At 40.4% G+C, this 25,074-nt stretch overlaps 2 protein-coding genes across 2 annotated transcripts in view; both read left to right on the top strand.

Annotated features, from left to right (window-relative positions):
* SCAF8 (SR-related CTD associated factor 8) overlaps nucleotides 1-14,773 on the top strand; it is a 165,305-nt gene extending 150,532 nt beyond the window's left edge. Inside the window, exon 21 of the mRNA XM_083830964.1 lies at nucleotides 14,636-14,773. The gene's annotated coding sequence lies outside the window, so the exon portion shown is untranslated. The remainder of the gene's footprint in view (nucleotides 1-14,635) is intronic.
* TIAM2 (TIAM Rac1 associated GEF 2) overlaps nucleotides 14,726-25,074 on the top strand; it is a 137,896-nt gene continuing 127,547 nt past the window's right edge. The window contains exon 1 of the mRNA XM_083830958.1: nucleotides 14,726-14,790. The gene's annotated coding sequence lies outside the window, so the exon portion shown is untranslated. The remainder of the gene's footprint in view (nucleotides 14,791-25,074) is intronic.

The raw sequence follows: 25,074 nt of genomic DNA, 5'->3' as shown, positions 1-25,074 counted from the left end.
CCACGTTGGTGGTTGGCCATGTGAGCTCTCTGCTATCACATGGATAATACGTGTTCTGTCTATAAAAAGAGAGACAACTGTAAGCATGGTTGTGCTTAGCCACATCAGAGATATCATCTGAATTAAGGATGTAGAATAGTTCCTTTAAGAGTAAGTTTGTACAAAAAGGTCAGATTTTTTTTCTTTGTTCAGATGTAATTTGACAGCCCTAGTTTCTTCACTGTTTGACTTACTATTTTATTTTATCTGGATGATTTGGAGTATGGTTAGTTTGCATGCATCTTCATATACCACTAAAAACTTCCGTATGGAATTCACATTAGATAAGGTTCCAGGAAATGAGAAAAAGCCTTAGATGTGAATGACTGTAAACATGCTTAAAGAGTCATTCTGTAATGATTAAATAATGTTTGGAATTAATTCTCCTGTGGTGTTCCCCCTCCCTCCACCTTTCACAGAACACAGCAAGCAGAGGAACTTGGCTCCTAAAATCCAGATGTATATCACTGCAGGGCTTGCTGCCTGGTAGCCGGTCACGGGCTATACTTGCTTACAGAGCAAGGCAATAGGTGCTACGTGTGAGAGGCAACAAAACAGAATCTCTGACAGCTAGAAACCTCTGGAGAAGTTTTTTAGTGGGTGAGAATTTTGTGCCCTGGCTGATCAGGCATAGGCAAGGATGCCTTCGCCTCTAGGTCATGGGTCTGAAGGCAGGCTGGTGGTTCCCTGGAGCTCTCACTGGGGCAAAAACTTTTTGTTGTTCATCTTTCAGCGAATTAGCGTTGACACTCTCTGACTGTCCACTCTGCCTGTTTTTTTTAATATTCTTAATTATACTAGCAGCTACAGCTGAGTGAAATGGTTGGCTGTTCCAGTGAGCCTAGTATATATCCAGCTACAAGTATGCAATTATTGTCAGTGTTTTAGATAGTAGCAGACGTGTGCCTGGGATTATGTCCGTGTTCACTATCCGTGCTGGCTTAAAGCCCATGTGACTGTAGAATATTAGCTTGTTATCCAGTTAACTGAGTCCCTTTTGGTTTTGTACTCGCAAAAAGGAACATGTTTCACCTCGAGTGTTTTGTTGGTGTTGTTTATTGGTTTGTTTTGTACTTCTGCAGGCAAGTAAGTGTGGTAATTAAAGACCTTCTTTGCTTTCTTTTTCCCAGAAATTTATTAAACATACTGTTCTCCCAAAGCTGTACGTCTGTTCCATGAAGCTTTCCTGATGCATCCTTTCTTTTCTCAATCGTGGATGTATTTTTGATACTTTGTAAAAGCTGCATGCCATTTTATGATTCTTTGAAACCACCAAGATAGTGGTTATGTTTGTATTAAAATCAGGTTTGCAACTGTTTGGAAATGGGTCTGGTACAGTACCCCTGGTTGTTGTTGTTGATGTTATTAGTATATTATTTTTAACAGGTTTCTCTTGTACTATTTATTTGCTTTTCCTAGAAGGGTCAAATACCTGAATTAAGTACGTAATTAGTACTGAAGTACGCTCTTACTGCTTCATAAATGACAATAAAGACAGGTTATGAAGTATATGTGGAATGATCATGTCAACAAGGTTGGGAACTTTTTGTTTTGTTTCAAAGGGTTTGGTGAATTTCTTACCTCTCCCTCAAATGGGGTTCTGCAAGTTACATCTCAGAAATTATTTTGTTACTGGACAAGTAACAAAGTAATCTCTTCAATAATAACTTGCCATTCAAAGTACAATAGATTGTGTATTTTAATAATTAGAAGTGATTAAATGTTGAAATTCACCTGAAACGAGTGAAGTTAAATTACCTGGTAAATTCACATTAATTATTTTCTTCATTTTCAGCCCCCTCAGTTTGAGGATTTTTGTGTGGCAGGGCACTGCCAAGCTGGTCCTTTGGATAAGACAAGAAAGGCTTTACAGGAGAAGTGGAAGAGCTTTGATGAGGTGTTTGATGTTGGCTAACAGGTGGAGAGAAACCTCTCAAAAACTCAGAAGAAGTTGCCATTGCTAGTCATTCCTCACTGTTGTGTTTCTTAATAGTCATGACATTGCAGCATTGTTGCACTCTCTTTGCTGAACTCCAACCTGAACCTTATGGGGCAATAAGAAAAACTGTGTGAAAGACTAATATACTTCATGTGCTGATTGTGCTTTCCATCCCTGTCGTTTGAGACATTTAATGTGTTCTAAATACCTATTTCTCCTTTCCAGCCCATGTTCTCCTTCTGGCTGTTAAGTATTTTATGTAGTCTATGCAATAGAGTATTACATTTACAGTAGCAATAAAGCAGCCTGTGCTGTCTTTTCAGCAGGACACATTACATTTTCTGGTTGAATGAAGATAAACTAGGAAGGTATTGGCAATTTGAAGCAGTCACCTGATCTTTGAGATGAAGAAATTTCTGGGACTAAAATAATCAAATCAAAATTTGCTGTGTCATTCCATCAAAGTTAAAGAAAGTTGTTAAGTGTCTTTTTTTCCTACTCTCCCTTTTTGTGTATACACTTACATTTTGTAGGTATATGTACAGTATGTGGAAGCTTCCCCTCTGTGCCTCTCTTCTCATAGAAGTCACTGACTCCTATAGTACAGCTTCTGTGGTGTGTTTCATGGATTTCAGGATTTTTTTTTAATCATTTAATTCTACTCATCCTTTTGTTTTCTCTCCACGTTTCCAGCTTGATTTTTGAGAAATCTGTCCCATGATAATTGCATCAGCTTTGAGTCTTCTCTGAAAGATCCCTGGGGATTTTTTTATGAGTCTCCTCTTCTACCCTCCTATTGTCAGGTCTGTTTATGGCCTCTTATTTGCTGATAGACTCTTCAGGAAGTCATTGACATCTCTTCCTAACCATTAAATCAGTGGTTGAAGAAATGTGAGCAAACCTGGCTACCTCTATGCTATCCTTCGTTTTCCAGACCCTCTCTACAGAGGAAACCGTCTTCGTGGCAGATGTCAGTTGTAGTCAGCTACATCCCACCTATGAAAACAGTGGTCAATTGGCCATTGACATTGCATTCCAAAAAAACAAATGTCCATTGGTGTACCAGCTGGTTCATTAGGTGATTTGGCAGATCATTGTGATGACTCGAGGGGTGTTGATACCATGTGTGAAAACAAAGAAATGGGGAAGACCAGGGCTTAGATCTAATTTCAAATCAAAGTGGATTTCATTGCCAGGTCTAAGAGAGTTTTTGCAGGTGCCTTATCTTGCTTTGTGCAAAAGGGGTCATATAAAGTAGTTTTTCTTTGCCTTTACAACCTGGTGTAGAGCCCATTAAAATCAACAGAAGTCTTTCCGTCAGTCTCTCTCCAACAGTGAGTGATGTCTGCAATCTTTTTGTAATGCACAAACAACTTCATAAGTGCTCCTTATTTTTGTTGCTGCTACAGAGATTATTAGACGATAAGAGCTAAGATAAAGTAGCAGCAGTGGCCCTGTGCTGATACCCTGCAGCCCTGGTGCTCAGCCTGGAGGACGCACAGAGTGAAAGACCGATGGTTTTGTTGGGCTGCCGGCTTTTCCCTGATGTCCTCACGTCCTGGATGCGCTGAAGGCCACAGAGCTGTCAGTCAGGGGCAGTAATGCACGGGAATACCAGGGAATGGTGAACTATAAGGGGAATTCAGGGGTTGGAAGGGGCCAGGACGTCTGAGATTTACATTCAGTTCAGCGCTAGCAAGATACCATACCAAGCTCAAATGCACTCTGTGCTTAAAAGGGATTAAATGGTTAAGCTCAACATTCCTCGTGCACTGAGCGTGGTTTAGATGGTTTATAGCTATCAGCAAGCAAAACGGACTTCCTAGGTTTGCTTCCAAAATTGATTTATAAGTTCATTTATATTCTTGCATATTAAGAACAGGCGAAGAATTAACAGTGCTGCATGAGCAGCTCTAGCACATTTTTCACCTTATATGGAGAAATGCCTGCCGTTTATCAAGCAGGGTGAGATTTGCTGTTATTGTCACATTCCTTAACGTTGGAAGACATCGCATTTCTCTGACTAATGAGTCAACTCATAAGCCTATATTTTTGTAGTTTGAATGCTGGGTCTAATCCAGGAATCACTGGGAGGGGCAGTGCTCCTCCTGAAAACCAGTGGCGTGCAAATTTTCACTGCTGTGTTGCTGCGTTTGTTCCTCGGCTCGGCTGGAGAAACCGAGATGCCTGCAAGTGAAAGTGCCTTTTTGTCCCGAGTCATGGCAAGTTCCTCCTGGCCAGCTCTTCTGCTTCTGGAGAACACAAGAGGAAGGAATACTGAGAGGAAGGAAGGGAAAAACTTGCAAATAGAGCATGTGTGGCGTTTAAGGGAGCAAACCTCAGTGCTTTGTAGTGTCTCTGTTCCCGTTAGGGTGGTTTGTGTTGGAAGCAGCCTCTTCATTGACTCGCTTAGACAGCCAGTGACGACTGCTGGCTGTGAAGTCGTTAACGTGCTGTGGGAACAGATAGGTCACAAATTCATCATTCGGGTGTGAGGTTAAACAAGGGGAAAATACGGAACAGCTTGGTTAGTCATTGATATCTCAGAGCAGAGAAGCTGTACAACAGAATGAAAAAAAACCAAGATTAAGAAGGTGATGGTTATAAAATTTCCTTTTATAATAGCTTAAAAATTCAGCATAGAAGTACTGATGAAGGCTGTGTTCACTGAAATAGTTTGATATGGAAGGTGAGAGATCAGTATCAAATCTGACTTAAGTCTTCTAAATTAAAAAGAGAAATGCTGTTTGAAATATTTCTAGGATTGCAGCATTCAGTAGGGCTGTAAGCATCGCCTACTACTGCTTATTGTTTTTACTGCACATTTTGCTGTAAATTATACGTTTTTACAGTGTGTGCTCCGCCACTCCTGTGACTTGAGCTTGCCTTGTAACTGTAGAGACTTTTCTATGGAATTACTTAGAAAATGAAATACTAAATGGTAGTAATTAGGTGCAATAATTAGAAAAACCTGGCCTGCAATTCTTGCTGCTGATTTCACTTCAAGGCAGATACAGAAGAGTTAACTGGAAAATGATACTCAGGTTTTTCTTGCTCCGTAAAGGCAATGTTGGCTGATTTATTTATTTTTTTTAAATAATAAGATGTAAGGAAAAATTCATAAGCGTAGGACCATCTGAAGCCAACAGAAACAAAACGATAGTTTATATGGCTAAATACTTTGAAAAACCAACATGTGAAACATTTAGCCAAGTGGTTGCAACGTAGTGTCCATACAATTTTGAAGGGGGTAGGGCAAAACATACAGATTTTTATTTTCTGTTTGCTTGTTTGTGGTTTTCCCATTTTTCCCTTTTTATGGCTCACCAGAAGAGAACCAGATTTGTTATCATGTATGGCTATAAAAGATCCTAAACTACATACACTTATTTTTAGGTCTCCACCCTTGGGCTTTGGATTTTGTGAGTGGCTATTTCAGTAAATATACATCTATATGGAGAAACTGGCAAATTGAATACTGTGCAAATCCACGTTTTAAAAAAAGCAATTGCCATTATAGAAGGCAAATGATATCATAAGAAAGCCAAGTAAAAGATATTGCATTTTTGTTTGCTACTAAGGGAATGATCAATGCTTCCTGCTGGTTTTTGCACCCTGCAATTGGAGATTCTGGCATGCAAATGGTCTAAATAATGCTAGGTTTTGTTACTGGTTGGCGCTGTATAATACTGGGAGTGGGGTGACTTAAATATACAGAGAGTGGGCCAATCCCAAAGTTCTTTCACAGGCAGAACACCCACTGAAATCACATTTAAGTGTCGTCAGTGGAAGTTTTGCCAAAGAAATCACTATGGATTTGACCCCAAAGTTATTACTACTAAATTTCATATGTAAGCCTTTCATTATTGTGTTTTTTAAGAATGGAGTACTCGAATGAATCCTGGAATTCATTATAACTTTCAGTTGTTACCAGAGTATCAGCTGCTTAATCTACATTTCCACTGGAAAATAATCCTTCACTCCCTCCCTCTTTTCTTTTTTTTTCCCTTCTTGTTGTTGCTCAAAAAGTAGTAGTAAAGATACTGTGTGGCTCAGATTTGTCTGACTTCAGGTAAGGAATTCCCTGAGGTGCCTAAATTAGGAGCTTGGACTTCCAGGCTCTTTATGTGAATAGAGGAGAGATTCATCTTCAAAGGAGACTCTGCTCAGTTACAATCTTTGTCATCTTTTGGCTGAGGGTCCCATCCCACCACCACCCCATTAGCATCAGAGATGGTGTAGGGTGCATCCTGGTTTAGGAATCCAGAGGGGATGGGTTGGTAGGTGCAGAATCTGCTGTGATTTGTGACAGATGCTGTATGAAACGGGGAGAGATGCTGTACGTGGTTCCAAATTCCTTTTTAGGAGTTAGCGTGTTTCTTTTTTTTTCTTTTCTTTTTTTCCCATGGATGATGGAGATTGGCAATAGAGCTGCCATTTAACGTAGAAAATTTTGTGTTATAGTAGGACGAAGGATAAAATTTATGTTGCTAAATTTGCAGTACTCCTGCTTTCCGCTGTGTAAAGTATCAAAGCAACAACAGCAACAAAGGGGAGGCATTAGTGTTTTAAAGCTATTTTAATATGCTTTTACATTTCCAACTGCACTATGCAATATTATATAATAATAATATATATATTATATATATATTATATATATACATTGTAGGTGGAGGTGGTAGGAGCACCTTTAAACATACCTCTATATTCTAACATCATATTTTCACCTGTGTTTAGTTCTTGCCAGCCTTCAGTCATTCATATGAAAAATTTCCACACTGTTTTTTCTGCTTCAGGCTGAAACCTCTTGGAAAGATTTTCAACAGAATTACTCCAGCTGCTTTTGAAAGAATGCATTACAGAAATTAGAGAGGTTTGTCAGCCTTATTTAGCCAGCCATTCCTTCAAAGAGTTGTTACACCTTCAGGGAGTAGAGAGAGGAGTCAAGATGCCTTTCGCAGCCCCATGGAAATTAACCCAGATTCACCAACTTGAGTAGGGTGGTAGAAATCATTATTTGCACATGCTCGTGCGAGCAGGTTAGATGCTTGGTGATAAAATCTTTTAATACGCCCACTATATAAAACGTGCTTCAACCCCACCAGCCTCTGTGCATGCCTGGGGTAAGGAATATGATCGGTTGTACCAAGTGCCAGGCTGGGCAGCCCTGCGGTGCTAGCTGCCTCTGTTTCTGTCAGAGAAGAAGGTATCTGGGTGTTTAATGGTCTTCCAAATTCAGTAGAGCTTTATGCCAAAGTATACTTGAGACAATAATTGAAAAGCAGTTGAAATTGCTACTTCATTCATTCACTACTGTAATCATTCATGCAATACCTTCTGACGTAGCTGAGACTAGAATTTATAGTCTGGTCTATATACCACTGTCAGAAGTGCTTAGGATGTGCTGCACAACGTTTGGAAACAAGCTTTGAAAATCACCTTTCTGTCTTACCGTTTTTTTCTCCCAATTTTCTATGGGGCTCTAGGACGGTCAAGTTTTAGGATTTTACCAATTTTTTTTTGTTATTTTAAAGTCACAGCTCTGGGAGTTGAAAGGAGTTCAGCTCTCTATAGAAAGGAATGGATCTATCTATCAAAAATAGCAGAGTATGAAAATGCTACTGAGATGGGAAAACAAACAAACAAACAAAAACAATCTCTAACACGTGCTAACTTTAAGCTATCGAACAAATAGGGATAACAGAGTTTGATGGCTTGAGGTTGATGCCAAGACTGAGGGTAGGTCTGAGGAGTTCGGGAGAGTGGAAATGAAGTGGTTGCTGATGCATCAGCATCACTCCAGTCAGGGTCTAAAGCTTCATGTAGTTTGGGTTCCTTGCTCCCCCATTTCTGTTGTTCTTTCAGATTTATGATGACATTGGTGACTCTCGCTTCTTCCTGTCTTAAGCCCTTTTTAGAGGCTTAGCTCACTCAGAAGGCACAAAATGCACCTATTGTGAAGTGCTAGCTGTTATAAGCAGCTGCAGAGGGAATGTTTTTGATTGCAGTTACTGAAACAGATCTTTGCTTTCAAAGCTGTGATAACTGAGAGACATCAGGAGCTTTTCTGTAGAGCTTGTATTTGGGCAGGGAGGTGGATAGGGAGAAGGAAACACTTGCCGTCCTCTAGTCTTGGCTGAATTAGTGGGCTAAGAAATAGCTCAGGGTGGCAACAAACAGATAATTGCCTGCTGAGTATAAATGCCTAGGTTGTTTTTACAGTCTTGCTACTAATCTGCTGCACTAGCAGTGATGAAGAATGGTGTTTTGTGGCCTTTCTGATTCACGTTGCACACCCAAAGGTGAATGTTACCATGGATGTCCTAGCAACCTGCAGCAGTCATGATATGCTATTATCAAGCTATGGGGATATCCTGTAAGGATATCCTTAGCACTGAGAACATGCTTAGTGCCTTAAAGCCTGCTCCCATCAACAAAAATGCTATTTTATTAAAACTTATGAGAGTGCAAATGTTATCATTGGTGTTAAATTTATGCTATTAATTCGGAAAAAAACATAAGGGCTATAGAGCAAGCTAAAACAATTAAGCAGCTCAAGGCCTCTGTGTTACAAAATCTTAGTTAAGATTTAATCAGTGGGTGAATTACACCTGGATCTACCTGACAGATGGAGTTAACGGTGGGTGACTTTCCAGGGAGTTGGGGTGCTGAGGTAAGCAGGAACAACTTTGGTGTTTCTCTTAAATGTCTAACTTGATGTGCTAAATTTGCACAAATGTATTTAAGCAAAAAGACAGAATTTTATCCTTTGAGGTTAATATGTTGAAGTCAGTTCTTCCCACCATTTTGGTTACTTTTAATCAATTATGAATGCTATGATGAAAATACACTATTAAAATACCAAGCTATTTTTGACATAATGTACCAAAAAAATAAAAATATATATAGAAGATTAATATGCTAGAAATGGGAAATAAAGTACTTAAAAAGAAAGTTCTGTATTCTCAAGCATTTCTCACAACATGGTATCTGTTAAGTGTAGATGTCAGTTAAATTTGGTATCTGGCATCAAATATAAGCAATAACCCATGGATAACGTTGCCTAGCTTTTGGGGAATCTGAAGCTCACATTCCTATGTACTACTTTTTTTTTTTTTGGCTTTCTTTGTTAGATTCATGGAGAATTTCACAGAAACCATCTCTAATTTTTTTTTTATGCCTGAGGTTTTAATTTTTTTTAAGTCTTGCTTAGGAAATTAACTGCTTTTTATTATTACTATTTTTTGTATTTTTTTTCCTTGTGTTTTCTATTGAATACTCACTATATTGTAAGATTTGTGAAATGGATGGATTCCCCTTGAGTGACTATTTCTGTCAAGCACGTCTTTTTTTTTCCCCTCTTAGCTTCCCATATCTGCAGGTCTGTTCCTGAACAGTAGCACTGTTTGTGGTCACTCCAGGGGCGTTCAGTTCGAGCTCCGACAGAGAATAACACCTTTGTTGCTTTAAGCCCACAGTGTTGCTTTATATAGATACGGCCTGGTTTATAGTGTTGCTTTAAATACACAATAAGGGAGTTCATCTCCATTTCAGAAGACATTTATGACTGATCTCTGCCTGGCTAGGAATGTTTGTTTTCTTAAGTTGCTTCACTGCAAAAATGTTTTGAAATCGAGACTACCAAGCTGGTGCTGGGGCCTTGTTCGCGGTCTCTGCAGATTGAACACCCTCAGCACTGGAAAGCTGGGGTTTTGCATTTAACTTCAAATAGATCAGGCTCAGTTCTGGTGTGTCCCTTCCCAATCAGTCACCCTCTGTTTAAGTCTGCATCCATGAACTGATCTATGGGTGTCTATGACCGTCAGAAGCCTCAATAAGATGCGGTTGCTGGCCTCAGTCCTTTGCAGTAACGTAGGCATATTTTCTTCTCTCCATAGCTTCTTTATGAAATAACCTTGAAATAACTGATTTCAGAAAAAAAAAAAAAACTCTCCACTAGCAAGCATAGTGGCAACAGAGAAATGACCCACAAAGGTTTTACTCTGGACGCTCTTAAAATGGCATGTTGATGTGGGATGAGTTTTCTCGCTTAACTTCTGCTGACACCACATATTGATTATGTATTACATTGGCAGAGGCCAATGGAAAAATCCTTTCTGTCCATGTACCAGACTTTCTGCAGGACTGCGGTGTGCCCTGCGTGGTGGCTTGAGCTTTCAAAGTCAATGAATAATGCAAAGTATCAGGAGAGGCCTGATACAAACCGTGTAATTTAGGTTGTGGAAGACTGCTCCTGCTCCTCCTTCCCTGTCCTGCCTGGCCTGGCTGTCTGGTCTCCCCCACACCTGCCTTTCTAATGTCACTTTCTGGTGACCAGAAGAGGGAATGGGCTGCTCCTGTGTGCAGAGCTGAGTCACCACCTTGCAGGAGACCTTCCGGGATGAAGGGAAATGGAGCAGGAGGGTTATTTGGTTGAATTTACTTTGGGACCAGCCACTCTGCCTCCAGACCTGTGGGAAGGAGATGGCCTCTCTCCCTTGGTCACAGACAGGACAGCTAGGAAGCAGAAGGTCATGCCACGGGGATGCTTTCTGTTAACGTGTAGAGGCCAGGAGGGGATCTTCATGGAAAGAGAAAACTTATCCAGTCCTGCTTGCTGTTCAGAGCATCAGTAGACAGAATTGTGACCTTAAGGACAGGTGACACATGAGCTTTGCCAAGTTAAGGGCAATGTCTTCTGTGGTGCTCAAGAAATGGTTACCCGTTTTTCAGGGGTAAAAGCCTCTCTATCAGCCTGTAGGCCAGCCTGAAGATGGAGAGCTTTTGATGAGGGCAGAGAGCTTAAAAAAAAGAGCGATGAAAGCTTCAAATAAGGTTTTCTGTTTGATTGTCTCCCTAGGTGGGACACTGAAACTCACTTGCTGTATGGGAGTATGCCTGGTTTCAGTTGTGGTATGTGTGTAATGCTGTGTACATTCCAGTCAGGCATTGGTGTCATCCTTCACGGCTCGGCAGAGCCAACTAATTCGTGGCTACGTTTTTTTGGCAGGGCTTTGCAAATATGTATTGAACTCGGGTTTGTTTATTTTGCAGAAACACAATAATTCACAAAGTTAAATAGATGCCGATGAAATTCAAGGCAAGAAGGTGTGAGCCTTCCTAAAGGACAAAGTAAAATAAAAAAAAAAAATCCCAGAAGTATAATACTGAAAGGTTTTTGTTATTGTGTTGTGGGTCTTTTTGCCTTTTTTTCCTCCTCCTTTTCTTGAAGTTGTATGAAGAGGAAAGCAGTTTAATCCAGAACTAATTAATGCACCTTTATCTGGGGTGGAATGATTTCTGTTCAGTCACACCTTCTTCAGAGTGACTCGAGTAGATTAATCAATGATCATCTTGTTAATTAAACTGATGATGAGAGAGTTAGAAGTTTTCAGTGGTGATCATTGGTTTTGTGTAGAATCAGTGAATTATAGGTAAATAATGTTAACAAGTTGTTCATATTTTTATTTTTATAGGATCAGTCAGAGGTTAGGAATGACTGAATGACTGCTATGTGTGTCTAGTACATTTGCACATTAAGAATGGCGTGACGGGGCTGAAAGAGTCATGTTTTTTTTCCTTTGTTTTTTTTTCTTCTGTAAGCAGGAACAGGTCCCATGATATTACATCTGACCTCACTGTCATAGCAGTTCACTTGCACTTATTTTTGTTTACCCTGCCTTATTCAGAAGGAATACAAGATTAATGGCAAATTCTGGTTCTAATGCCATGATGCTTACTGTCTAACTGTCTAATCTATTTTTTTAAAAAGACATTATCAGCTATGCCTACCTGTCTGTCCTTAACTAAATGGCAGACCCTTTTGTCTTGTATTTGCCGTGTTTAGTGCACAGGATTTTAGCATGGTTAGTAGGCTAGAGGATAGTACTGCTTTCTGAGACGTGTGAAGTTTATGTGAGTGTTACCTTAGTGTGGCAGTTCTTTGTCTTATTTCCTTTCACTTTTTGTACCTTTTTCCATTTTCTGATGCATGTAAGATTTTTTTCAGATTGATTCCCTCAGAAGTGCTTCACCCTGAGTAGAAGTTTAATGAGAATAGTTGATACTAAAGGGCTTGTTTTAGGAAAGAAGCAAGAGGAGCATTGTAAGATCATTGATGTAATGCCTGTTTCCTCCTAGCCAGCTATAAAAAGATACCTGAATGAGTAAAGCTTTGTATGTATGCAGAAACATGCTACCGTTTTTTGGGATCTTCCTTGTGTGAAGCCTTAGTATTCAGGACTCTGCAGAAATGGGAAGATGGGTATTGCAGAGCTGGCAGAGGATTGCTGCGAAGTTTGTGTTTACCATGGCAAACTTCTTTCAACATTTGATGGACATTTTGTGGGGGCACATTATGACCTCCCTGAGAGTTAGGTCATTGGGAGCGTTGGGAACACATCAGACAAACTCCCTTACGGGCCTTGATACGTCTCCATGTAAAACTTGACTGGTAGGGAAGTATTGTGTTACTTCCTCATAAGTAGGTTCTTTCATTATCAAAAATAGTAGACCATCTGCCTGCTATAAGCACGTGCCCTCATTCCTACCAGTTTTTGCCCAGATTTAAATGTTTTAGCTTTATAAATTTACACATCTTGGATGACTGAGTTTAGGTATCGTGAGGTCACTACAGCTGTAAGTAGCTAACGGACAACTACATTTCCCCTATGGCTATGGGCCAGTAAAGATCCAGGTGAGTCAGGTTTGCACATGAGGATAGAGTTTAACTCTACAGTGCTGAAATCACATGCATACACTGGCACAGGTCTTGCATTTGGCATCTCCTAGCTCTTGTAGTATGCTCACTCCATTCCTATCAAAGCATCAGTAAAGAAGTCCCATCTGTATACAATGTCCAAGGAGCACTCTGCAGTGAGCTGGAGCATGGAAAGAGAAAGGGGTACTTCCAAATTCATTTTGCAAAAATTCATGTGGGTGAGAGCAAGCTGCCATTTAAGTATTTCAAGTCTTAGTTGGTGGTGTTTGGGAGCTGGGTACCATGGTGAAGAAAGAGCTGCCTTGTTTGAGGATCAGAACTATGCCATGCCACTGGGTGAGAAAACTGCCAATGAGAAAAATACATATCAGTGGTGTTAACATCACTGTGAATTTCGCTACAGAAAAGATCCCTGCTGTTTAGGTCAGCACCATGTTAACTGAACTCCACAGCTGTGGCACTCGCAGCCCTTCTCTGCAGCACTTGACACCATCGCAGCAAAGATGAGGCGAGTTTTGGTGATGTGCTCTGAATGTTTGTTGTAGATAGATACTTCTCCCCACCAGCAAAGCAAGTCTCTATTTCGTAGTTAGAAATTTACAAGTGGGTTTTGTGATAAGAGCTAAGAAGAATATTACTTAAACCTTATTACTCATGTTTCCTTTTGGGTGTAACTTGCAGCCTGATACCGCTCTTTACTTTTCTGGCCCATTGTTAATTTGTCCCTTTTGTATTGTGGCTTTGCAGCTTGTATTATTTGCTATTTTGTCTGCATTTTATTTTAATGGGGCAGTGTTTGTTTTCAGTGAAGTTAGTTTCGGACTATTGCAGAGTAGGAACATGCTCTAATTCCACTGAATAAACTTGCTAAAAAAAAAACTTCTAGTACTATGTTGCCCTATTTTTCTGCTTGACAGCTCAGATGGAAGAGCAACCACTAGCTAGTATTTCATGTGTTTACATGCAGTGTTTTAACTGAGAATATATTTTGTTCTATGCCGACTCCATCACCAGGCTTTTCAGCAAGATCTGCCTCTTGAAGCAGAAGTACGATAAAACTCTTGTGTTAGTTTTAATTCTGCTGTAGTTTGTCAGTTTAAGTGTTGTACAAATGAGCATATTTTTATGACAAGGTGCTGTGTGCCGTGAAGAAGCTGTTGAAAATCAACTGTGCCAATTTAAACATCACAGAAAATATTGTAATACAGTCTGACACTTTGCAGCATGAAAATGACGGAATTTGTAGAGCAAGTTCTCCTTGCCAGCTCTGGGGAGCTCAGTTAGACATTGTCTTCAGTGCATTCACATTGAACAAGTGGAACGGTCTTCTATTTTATCATTTTCAGGCAGTGAAGGCAAAGAGCAGCAGGTTAGTCCACGTTCATCTGCTCAAAACCAGAGAGCGGCTCTCCAGAGTCTGGCCGGACTGGTGCAAGCAAACTTCTACAGGAGGTCTTTGTAGCTGAGGCACGGTTGTCTTGCAGAGGTCATGGCTGGGATTTGATAGGCACCTTTCGCAGTCAGTGCTGCCACTGTAGAAACAAGACCATGCTGGTGATGCCCCCTTTCAAACCTTTCCTGGTTGAGCAGGCTGGGTGGAGATAAATGAGCTACCACAGAGCAGACCCCTCTTCAGAGCAAACCTGGACAGCTCAGGAAAAATTCCTCTTAAGGCACATGTTGACATTTGTTGCATTGCTGGTTTCTAAGTTGCCTCTGGATAAAGAAAGAAGTTTTTAGCTGCTGTGCGTGAGTGGTGTGCACAGAATGCTCACGTGATGTGTGAATTCAGTGGAGGTGCTTCTGGCTGCTCTTTTTGCACAAGTTGTTGTCTTTGCGTGAGAGTTTAAAGATTTAGCTGGCATTGGTTCAGAACTAAATTTAGTTCTAATGTATCCAGGCATCCACATGTTAACAAAATGGTTTTTGTTTTTCAGATTGCCAGCGCTACAAAAACAGAGACTTCCAGCAAGAAAATTCTCCAGCTCATGAAGTGGCGAGGGCAGTGTTAAGAATACACCCCAGCCCTGTGCTTTTACTTCAGGATGCAGTGGGAAACAAGGCATGCAGTGAGCAAATAATGATGCAAGGTTTGTTTGTTTCTATTTTGTTGGTTTGCTTATTTTTGAATGTATAAATTGGATTATGAGACAATTATGGGCCAAGGTCCAGAGACAGCTTAAATTTTGCATTAGTCCCTGGGTCTTACGTTTCATATTGGCTGAGTGCCTTTGAGGATTTAGAGTCAACCAGTAGTGAACACCAGCACTGGAGGAAATCGAGGCCATCTGAGTTGCTTCTCTTGAGGCATTGATCCAACTCTTAATGCCTTTGACTTCAAAATGGCCTATATTTACAAAACTTCAGTACAGATGAGGGTTCAAATCTTAAATAGCATAGATGCAGTTTTCTATACTTAACTTAAGGAGGGAGAGGGAGGGGTTTAGGCTTTTTCCTGCCCAGCTATTAAGAGTGTTATGATGTGGTAAATGTCTGTCTATCAAAGGAGATGGAAAGGATGAGCAGTTTCTGGTGCAGTCTGCATCATTCCAGAATTAGACAGAAAATTGCCAGCAGAGTTGCCCTATTCCTGATCTCTCTCTGTCCTCAAAGCACAGAGCAGCGTTGAATTTTAGTTCTGCTAATTATCAGATGTCTTTCTGCTCTAGTCACAGATTTTATGCGTGGCATATGAGAGAGAGAGAGAGACTTTTGTTGCAGATTTGAAAGACCTTGTGCAACGGTGCTTTTGAAAAGGCAGGATTCCTCCCCCCCTTTAGTTTTGTCATGTGAAGCAAAGAGGTTGTTTTAGAGATTTTAAAAGGTTTAATCATAGTGTTTTGTAAAAGGGTGATGTTAGAGTGTTTATTCAACTTCTCATTATTTTGAGTTTCTGAGCATTGTTAGCCATTATGAATTGAAAAACAAATAAACAAAACCCACACTGTTTTCTCAATACCATGCTATGTACTACACTGTGTATGCTACTACTTAACACAAAATCCAGGCGTGTTTGGGCTTTGTAGCAGTAACCAACTGTGTAAGCCTGATAAAGCCATCTTTTAAGAAGTTCAGGCCCGTGGACAGATCTGCACATCACAAAGTCCTAGGAAGCAGGGCTCGATGTGAACGCATCCAGTTCATCTTCATTCCCCAGGAGCTGTCATCTTCAATGCCGTCTTCAGCACATCCACTGAAGGGGTGCAGTGTCAGAGGGATTGTAACCCTTCCTGTGCTGCAATAAGATTGCTTTTCTTGCTTGACAAACTACCCTAGGGCAAATTGATGCTGCATAAGCGGGAGAATTCTCCAAGTTGCAGGTTTTCCTTCGACTGATGCACACCAAGCAGGTGACTCTTAGAGCTGATTGTTATATGACATTAGAAAAAAATTAAAAAATAATTAAATTACAAAAATCATTGCTTATTTTGTAACTATTCAGTCTCTTAAAATGAGTATATAATGGAGCTTTGCTACATTTTGTAATGACTTTAGAGCTCTGCAACTTGAAAGGAACTTAGGGCACCAGTGCCACTGAAGTTAATATGCGTTAGCTCTCCATTTGCTGTTGTTTGATTAGCAGAGTTGACTCTTTATAAAAGAGAGAGGTTATTATTAATACTAGCTTATAAATTCAGGAAATATCAGAATGGATTTGCAAGAGCAGTCAATGCCATGCTAAACATGATTACAACAGTGTGGAAGCTCTTTTGAATTTTCCAGTTTTCCCTCCTCAAAAAATTAAAATTATGCCAGCAAACAACCCCAAAACAACCAGCTTATAATTGGCTTTGAAAAAAAAGACAACCATGATGCTGTGCCATTGTGATTAATATAATCAGACTTATTGTTCCTGCATATCGTGCCATGCTTTGCTACCGCAGGTTACAAGTGTCACTGAGATTTTATATGCTGCAGCATTTGTGAAAAGTCATAATTTTGCTATGTTAGTCAGCCTGGTGGGAGTTATTTATTTATCTGTTTGTTTATTTGTTTCATCTGTTTATTTCCTTATTTAAAAGGAAATATTGGACCTGATTATAAAATTTACTAAGACTGATATCTGTTGGGGACTGGGTCGTACAACCGTCTGAGCCTGCTGGTGTTTTTTGCCGTGTTTCAGTGCTATGGCATAGATGCACTGTTTATTGCCTTGCAAGTTTCTCACATTTGTTAATGGTCCGTCCATGTTGTTTCATTTTGATTGTGATCACCTGTAGTTTTCCAAAAAGCAGAGAGCGAATTTGTCAGCAGCAGAAGGTGAATTTGAGAACTCTGGGAAGACATGGAAGAGAAAATTATGGCATATAGTTCCTAATGATAAAGACACTGTAAGCATCCTAAAATTACAAAGCAATGTGGTGCATTAAAGCATTAATTTGCATTTTGGCTAAGGCGTAGCTGCATTTTTGGACTATCCCTTTAATTCTGGTGTGTTAATTACCTACTGACCAGTTCCTGGGGTGGAAGCAGCAGGAGCTGTGCCTGCAGCAGTTCCCTGATGTAGTGGTTTCTATCAGACAGAGCAATGGGATTCCTAAGGTTGCTTTGAAACCTGGGGTCTATGACTGTAGGCCAGCAGACCGACTTGAGCGGGAATCTAATTAAAAAATCCAAGATATTGAGTAAAGCTTGCAAGTGCCATCTGTTCGTCTTTACAACTTGAAATTCCTCGATGAATCACAGTAACAAGTTTGATTGTTCCTGCCCTTGTGTTGTAGCTGGATTTTGTTAGAGCAGCCACCCGGTACAAGAGGAGCTATGCAGGCTCTTGTTAGTATTAAAAACCGTCTGGACTTTGTCAATGATTCCATCAAAGTATGTTCTGGAGGTAGAGGTGGTTTAAAACCTGGTCTCACGAGGAAAGCATCAATACCCTGCAGGCCCTGTCCTGACTTACTGGCTTAGCACGGACTCGAGCGGGGCAACACCCGACCCTAATGAGGTGTCTGGCGAGGTGCATCTCCTACCATCATGCCAGGTGGCCGGAAGGCAGCAGATGGACTGCTTCCTCTGCAGGGCTGCACTTCAGGGAGCTCTGGCTCCCCGGGCCCGAGGGCCGCTGATTCACGAGGCCGAAGAACCCGCTCGCTGTGCGTGGCGTTCAGGCTTCAAAGTATCGGCCTGCCCTTGGGCACCGCTCAGAAGACACAAGCATGCACTCACATAGTAGGCACCAGCTTCAAAGCTGCGCTGGGGAGCAATTTGTTGTGCCTGTGCCTGGTGCAGAAGTGAATTAGGAAGAGGTTGGCTTAGATTAGCAAGAGGTGCTGAGGATGAAGCACCTGGCTGTGTCTTTTCACGCTGGATCTTCAGTGGTGGTGCAGCCCGAGGAAGACGGACACCTGCTTTTTCAGAGGAGTCTCTTTTGAAGCAGAGCTGATGTATAATTGAGATAAGTAGGTCACTGCGTGCTTACTTTAATAGCCGTTTAATTATGGCCCAGCATTGCTGGCATATGCAGTAAGGCTGTGGACTCAGATTTTTGATTAAGATATGATCATAACTCCATCTGTAGAGTCTCGCAACAAATTGTTCCTAGGTTAAAGTAATTAAATGCAAGGCTTGGCTCTTTATCTCCTTTCCAAGTGCAAGTCTTAGTTGTGTGGTTGATTGGTTGAGGAAATGCCAAACAAAAGTCTGTAGATGCAGGGGAGGAAAGAAAAATAACACCCTGATTTGCAGATTCGTGATAGAACGATCAGGGAAAATAATCAAAGATAGGGAGGAGGATACGCACCGGTGCCTTCACTGAAACCATGGAACAGAGCAGCCTTAAAAACTCTTCAACTGAGCTATAATTTCAGTACCAACAGGATACGTTCACAATACATGCGAGACAAGGCAGGCACCTGGCAGAAAGAAGCTTGTGGCTGTTTAGGGAAGCCCCTGTTACTAATCTTGAGATGTAATCTAGAATAGGAAAGGTTCAAAATAGGCTGGGGAAGTGGAAGAAAGTGGCGGTCTGCTGAGGGTATCCTTGTGGCCTGCTGGTAAGGGTCCGTATTCAGGCGGTAGTTTCTGACTGACAAGCAGCAGCGGATCACCTCACCAAACGCAGGGCCATGTTACTGATTGTCTAAAAAATTCAATCTAGTGGTTTGTTTTTTTTTCAGTGTAATCCTAGAAGGAACATATAAGACCCTAAAGACTTCAGGTTGAAATGATGTTTATATCTCCAAAGTTGGCTAGCTGTGCTTATTGCCTATATTTCCTGGATGTACAGGAATTTACCAGCTGCCTGTGTTCTTGGTCGTGGTTCATTCCTCCATTCTTTGGCGGTGCTGTCAGCAAAGATCATCAGCCTAACTAAAGAAGGCAGCGAAAAGTTAGGTGTGCCTGACAAAGTTTAATGATGCTATCCTCCAGCAACAGAGCAGTTCTCTCTGCTACCTATATTCAGTCTGGCACACATATCCTTGTCCTGCTGGCGAGATGTTGAGATGAAAGGTGTGCAGTGACACCCTGCCCCTGTGGAGCTGCCGGGAGTGTGCTGCGGGTGTAGAAATATAGCTGTGTGCCTGCTCCTGCGCTGCAGTCACTGGAAGGTAGCTTGCCTGTTGTGCAGGATGGCTCCTTCCTCCTCTGCTGTGATCAGAGGTGGCAGGGACTTGGTGTGGGTAGGTAGCGTAGCTCACACACGGTGAACATCACAGCAGGCTTTTTCTGCTTTGTATGGCCAGGCTTTGAGCGCAAATGGCAGTGCTCTGTGCCTGAGCGCCACCAGAGCAGGAGGAGTGTTTGACTGAGTTTATATTTCTCTGGGAGTCATTTTAACTGAGCTGACTGTCAGTCAGGGTAGATCATTATTCTCCCACCTGAGCCTCAGCACTGTAATCAAGAGGATATGTAAATCCCTGTTTGAAATTCTGACAGCTTCTTCTTTACGTCTGCTCCCAGTGATGTGCACTCCTTCTGAAAATAAGCTCGCACTTCTGCTCCCTTTTTCCAACATCCTGCAAAACCTTACGGCATAATCTTTCTTCCCCACCAACGTAGTGTCATCTACGCTGATTTGTCAGAGGTAGTTTTTAAGGGGAAAAAAAAAAAATAATCAGATCTTTCCTGCATTGCTTTTTAAAAATCTGGAGTTACATAAACAGCCAGTGCTAACTTTCCATTTGCCAAAGGGTTACAGCCTTGTGTGTGTCTGCCCCTTCATGGCAGAATAGCCGCAGCAGAGCAGATGCGTATCCAGGCCCATCTATCTCAAATCACTGACCCAGGTGTGGATGCGTGGGGGCTCTGCACAGGAGAGGAGCAGTAGCAGGATTTTACCTTCTCCAGGCAACTTTTAAGTTTCTATGATTAATTTCTGTTCTGTGTTGGAAAAGGGGAAAAGAGCCTTTTGAATATTTCCTGTAGATGGTGCATTACAAGGATTAAAATATCTTTTCAGGTGGCAACGTGAGATTTTCAGTTTGGGAAGTATGTGGATAGCAGGCTTGGTGGTTACAGCCCTGGTGTTGGCGAGACTTACACTTACAGCTTCCATCTGTGTTGTGGCTCACAAGACTTGGGATCCTTTTGATTCTGGGTTGCTTAGGACTAGGCAAAGCAGAGGGCTGGACTGGATTTCTTGTAACCTGTAGGTTTTGGAGAATTGTGAGTTTCTTGAAAATTCTCCTAAATAAACCATTTCCCAAAATTAAAATGTCTCTGTGAAATGTTGAGGTTTTGATTAACTCCAGTCAAAAACATTGTGCTGTTGCTGTTTCAGCACTTCCACCTTTGTCCTTGAGTTCATCCAAAATCCTTCTTGCCTTGAGAACCTTGGTCTTAACCACATCACCTCTTATTACTTGGTAGGAAGAGAATGCTAATGTAAGATGGTGTTACTTGGTCTTGTTTTGTCTGCTCAGCAATTATCCAGATCTTACAAATTTGCTCATTCAATTTAGCTATGGAAGCATTTAGCTGAGGTTCTGTGTTATTGTGTATAGTCCATGCCTAGTCTTTCAAATAAGTACTAGTTTAGAAAATTCAAAATTATGGTGTACAGAAGAACATCTGCATCTTCATATGAATTTGCATATAGAGCTAGTCCTTCAAAAAATAACTTACACTTTCATACTGGAGAATTTTCTGTCTGGCCCGTTGTTGGTATTCAAAAGTAATTATTGTTGAATCTCAACAAATTAGGTGTGCTAAATTGAAGACAGAAATAGAAAACAATTCAATAGTTCTGGAAGCGCACTGAACAGTGTAGAAGTTTCTACAGTGCTACCGAATTTACGTTTCAGTTGACTGGGCCAGTAAATGTAGCCACAGCTAATTCATTAATGTGGTGTGTGAAAGCTCTGCTTTTCAAATACTGATGTAGTTGCTGTCTAGGTACACCTAAGTAGGCAGTTTGTATATGAGTAACAGCTGTTGTCTTAAGTCCAGTATCTTATGGAAGACATTTGGCCTTTAGGTATATTCCTCCCCTTGGACCTACCCAGCCATTTGATTTCCAGAAATGTTCTTCCTTTGAAGTCTCTGAAGTACATCTGAAGAGGTGACAATATAATTGCGAAATGCCCTTTCATTTGCGAGGAGAACAGCATTTGAATGGGAACCAAATGGTTCCACCCACTTTCCTGAATCTCTGATAAGGTATCTTGCACACCAATCACTAGGGAACTTCCCACTAACCTTAAAAAAATAAATAAATAAAAAATCCCAAACCAAACAGTTTTAGGAAGTGCAGTGCTCCGGACTGGATTGTTGCGGCACCCGAGTCACCACAAAACTGAGTTTTCATGTTGTGGATCTTTTCCTGCTTTGTTAAAATGCAACCCTGTAAGATCTGTTGTGTTTTGTTTTGCTAGTAACTGAAAAAGTGAAAAGGATAGGGTATGGTACAAAACTGTTGTAGCGTAAGATAAATCAGCTACTTAAGCATTGAACCTTCAGTTTGTTGGTGTAGGAGAGGGAGGGGCAGAAGCTGCATGGAAGATCAAAGCCATCAGGAGCGGTGATTAAAGCAATCTTATTTATTATTTTAGTTTTATATTTCAAAGCTTTTTCTTTACCCTTTTCTGCTTTATGAGTTGGCACAATGGATGAAATCCTGTCCCTATTGAAGTTAATGGGAAGTTTGCCATCAATTTTAATGGGACCAAGGTTTTACACATAGTGTTTTAAGATGGCTTGACTGTTTACACAGCATGTGTAATCATTTCAGGATTCTTTGTTTTCTAGGTAATAGTGAAAGTGTTAGGTAGCTTTTTCAGTTACCTTAAGAAAATAATATACATATTTTACAGTATGAATTTTCACCTGGTTACAGCAAATTTTGTATTGATTTTCTCAAAACTTCCTTTTTTTAATCTACAGGAAAGTGAGCTTTTACTGGCAGACTATCTTTCACTTAAGACAAAAATTCACAATACATTTTTGGTGAAAGTAGTTCATTCCTTTACTGCCTAAAAAAACAAATGCAACTGTTTCATTTTACCTAGGTATTTCTTTCTACTCCTGTTTTTTGAAAATTTTTTTTTTTTTTTTTTTTAGTTATTGAAATTTAGAAAACTGTTTTTGAGAACAGGCTGTTACAAAAGCCAGTTTCTGTACTGTATTTCTTTGCTACTTAGCTGAAATAGCTCTTCGCCAACTATATGACCTCAATGTACGTGAAGGTTAAATTGAGGAATGGACCAATAAAACCAAACCAAAAACCAGTTGTAGAATCACATCAATGTTCTCTTGGTTTCTGTCCTGAAATAGCCCTGATAATTTCTCTAGTGGGTAAGGAAAAATATTGCAAGCGATTGTCACCCTCACACATGTCTCAGTGTAATGTACTTGTGTGCACCTCTGTGTATTCACACTCCTGTAGCATAATTCAACTGTTTTTTTCCCTAGGAAATAATAGCATAAAAATACCTCATATTGATTCTTAAACTAGAACACTAATGTCAAATATGGTTTTTTTGTATATTTTGTAAATGTTTTCTATATTTATTGTATTTGACCATTTTCTAATTTCCATTAAAGGCCTGTAAATGAATACTAGAATATTGAGCAATAATAAGAGTAGGCTGATACTTTTCTTCATTTTCTGACTATTTTTAACTGGCAAAATTTACTTAGACAAAATGCAGTACTCTACTGTGCATTCAACTGAACCCTCCCGAGCTATGTTCTAGCATTTCCTAATAAAAATCCCTGCTAAAAAGTTATTGAGCTCATCTGGCTTCCAGAACATGGTTTTCTGTTGCATGCTGGCAAACCTGACTGAAACATGACTATTTTGTTGCCTCTGCTGGTACCTTGCTGTACCCTGAATTACACGCTCGTCAGGGCAGGGACTGAATTTTTCTCTGTGTACCTGTCACAGCAAGGGCTTGGGGGGCACCAGCAAGTGCCACAGCAGGAGAGCACATCCGAATGAGGCGGGTAGACAAAGGAGAAGTTGAGAAAGATCTTGCATGAGGATTATTGTGATTTTTTTTTTCCACGTGCCTTTCTTTTCCCCAGCCATTACTTGAGCATTTACCACACATTAATCTTCAGCTTTCTTGTTTTCACAGCCGCTGCGGGTCCCCCCCATCCATCCGTAGCCACTGTAGGTGAACCATGACAGTAGTAAATGGTTAATACCTAAAAAAAAAAATATTTTCAGGTGGCAAATAACCAAGTATTTCATAGCTTATAGTCTTGTTCACCCTTCTTTCCTCTCAAGACCAAGAAACCATGTTGAGAGAGGGATGTGTTTTTGGTGTTTGCTCATTCCCCGTGTCAGCAGCATCTGGGTTCTTTCAGGAGCTCAGCAGATTGCTGCACTAGAAGTTTAGGAAATGATTGTAAGATGTCTGTGTTGTTTTATTTCCTGTGTGTCATTTCCTGTGATATTTCTACAGAATAGCCATTTCTGTTGCGCATACATAAATCACCTACACTATAATGCTGCCATAGAAAATGGAGTAGTACATTACACACACACAATTAGACTGTAGTACTGTCTACTGATGTTATTAAATATAGTTAACATAGTGATAAATTTCTGTGAAACCAAAAGTGAATTCCTGTAGGAGTAACTGGGGAAAAAATTATAGATATTTGCATTTTAGATTGTGATAAGTTTAAATGTATTTCTGTCTTCTGAAATGCTTTTGGAACAAGTTGACTTTTTAACTAATGTGCATATCCTCTAGCTTTCACAGGCTGTAATTTCTTTACTGTTGTCTTTGTTCTTCTTAGAATATTTTTCATTTCTTCTTAAAATAGTGTGAATTTAGATCAAAGTATTAGCAAATAGCATAGGATTGGCCGTATACCCAGAATCTCAAAATCAGTATTTATCCAGACTATATATAGCGAATTGATTAAAGTGGTTTCAGGTTTTGTGCAAGTCAAGAAGCTATTTATGTGCATTGGAATAAAAGACGTAGTGTTGAACAAAGTTTTGATTATTCACAGAAGCTGGAAGTGAAAAGATACGTGATTTCCAAGGCTTTTGTAGAATCAGTAGAGGAAGATTTATTGTAAAATCAAGGAGATGAGGAGTGGGTTTCCTAAGTTCTGTGGACTTCATGGGGAAAACCACAGAGAATGAAGCTGGCGTGAGATTTTTTCTCTTTTTTTTTTTTTAATAATTAATATATTTCTGGGCTAGAAGTGATTACTCTGATCATCTAGCTTGATTTCCTGAGTAACACAGATCACACGACTGAAGCTTTTTTCTTTCTAAGGAAACTTTGGTTCACATATTTTTTGTTTTAAAATAAAATAAACAAAGCATTAAAAAAAAAAAGACAAGAAAAGAAAGTAGGCCACATTTTGTGATAGATTGCTTAATGATTACAGTATTTCTGTAATTCCTCCCCAAATCTTGTTTTGCCTCTGCTGCTGGTCACTGCAGGGTTTTCCTAAATGTCCGTATGAACCTGACCTCCCATGGCCCTTTCTGGGTTCTTTCAAGATGTGATGAAATAAACCATATATATTGCTGTACCAGCTGCTGCTTTTCTGCATATTTGTGGCCAGACAATCCACAAGGTGAAATGCTACTGCTGAATTAAGCGTGCAGCCTGTAGGAAGAGGTGCAGCAATATTTCTTGGGGTACCTGAGCCTCGTCCTTACCCTGGCCACTCTTTTGTCCGGAGGGGCTCTGTTGTCCATACGTCTGTCTCTCTTCTCCCTGGCTTTCCCCTCTTCCCCACTGCTCTGAATTGGATACCACTTCAGCGCAGCACTTCTGGATTTGTAAATGAAAAGCCCTGTTCATTATGGTAATATGCCCTGTGTAATTGTTTGAACATGCTTTGCCAGGCAGGAGCAGGTGGCATTCAGCAGTAAACAGCCTGATTTTTGAACTAGTTATGATAGCGTAAAATTGTAATAGTTTCCCTAGACAAAGTCTTGGCATCACTGAACACAGTGGGGATT

The sequence above is a fragment of the Anser anser genome, assembly GCF_964211835.1.
Source record: "Anser anser genome assembly, chromosome: 3".
Classification (NCBI taxonomy): domain Eukaryota; kingdom Metazoa; phylum Chordata; class Aves; order Anseriformes; family Anatidae; genus Anser; species Anser anser.
This window is presented reverse-complemented; position numbering and strand designations above follow the sequence as displayed.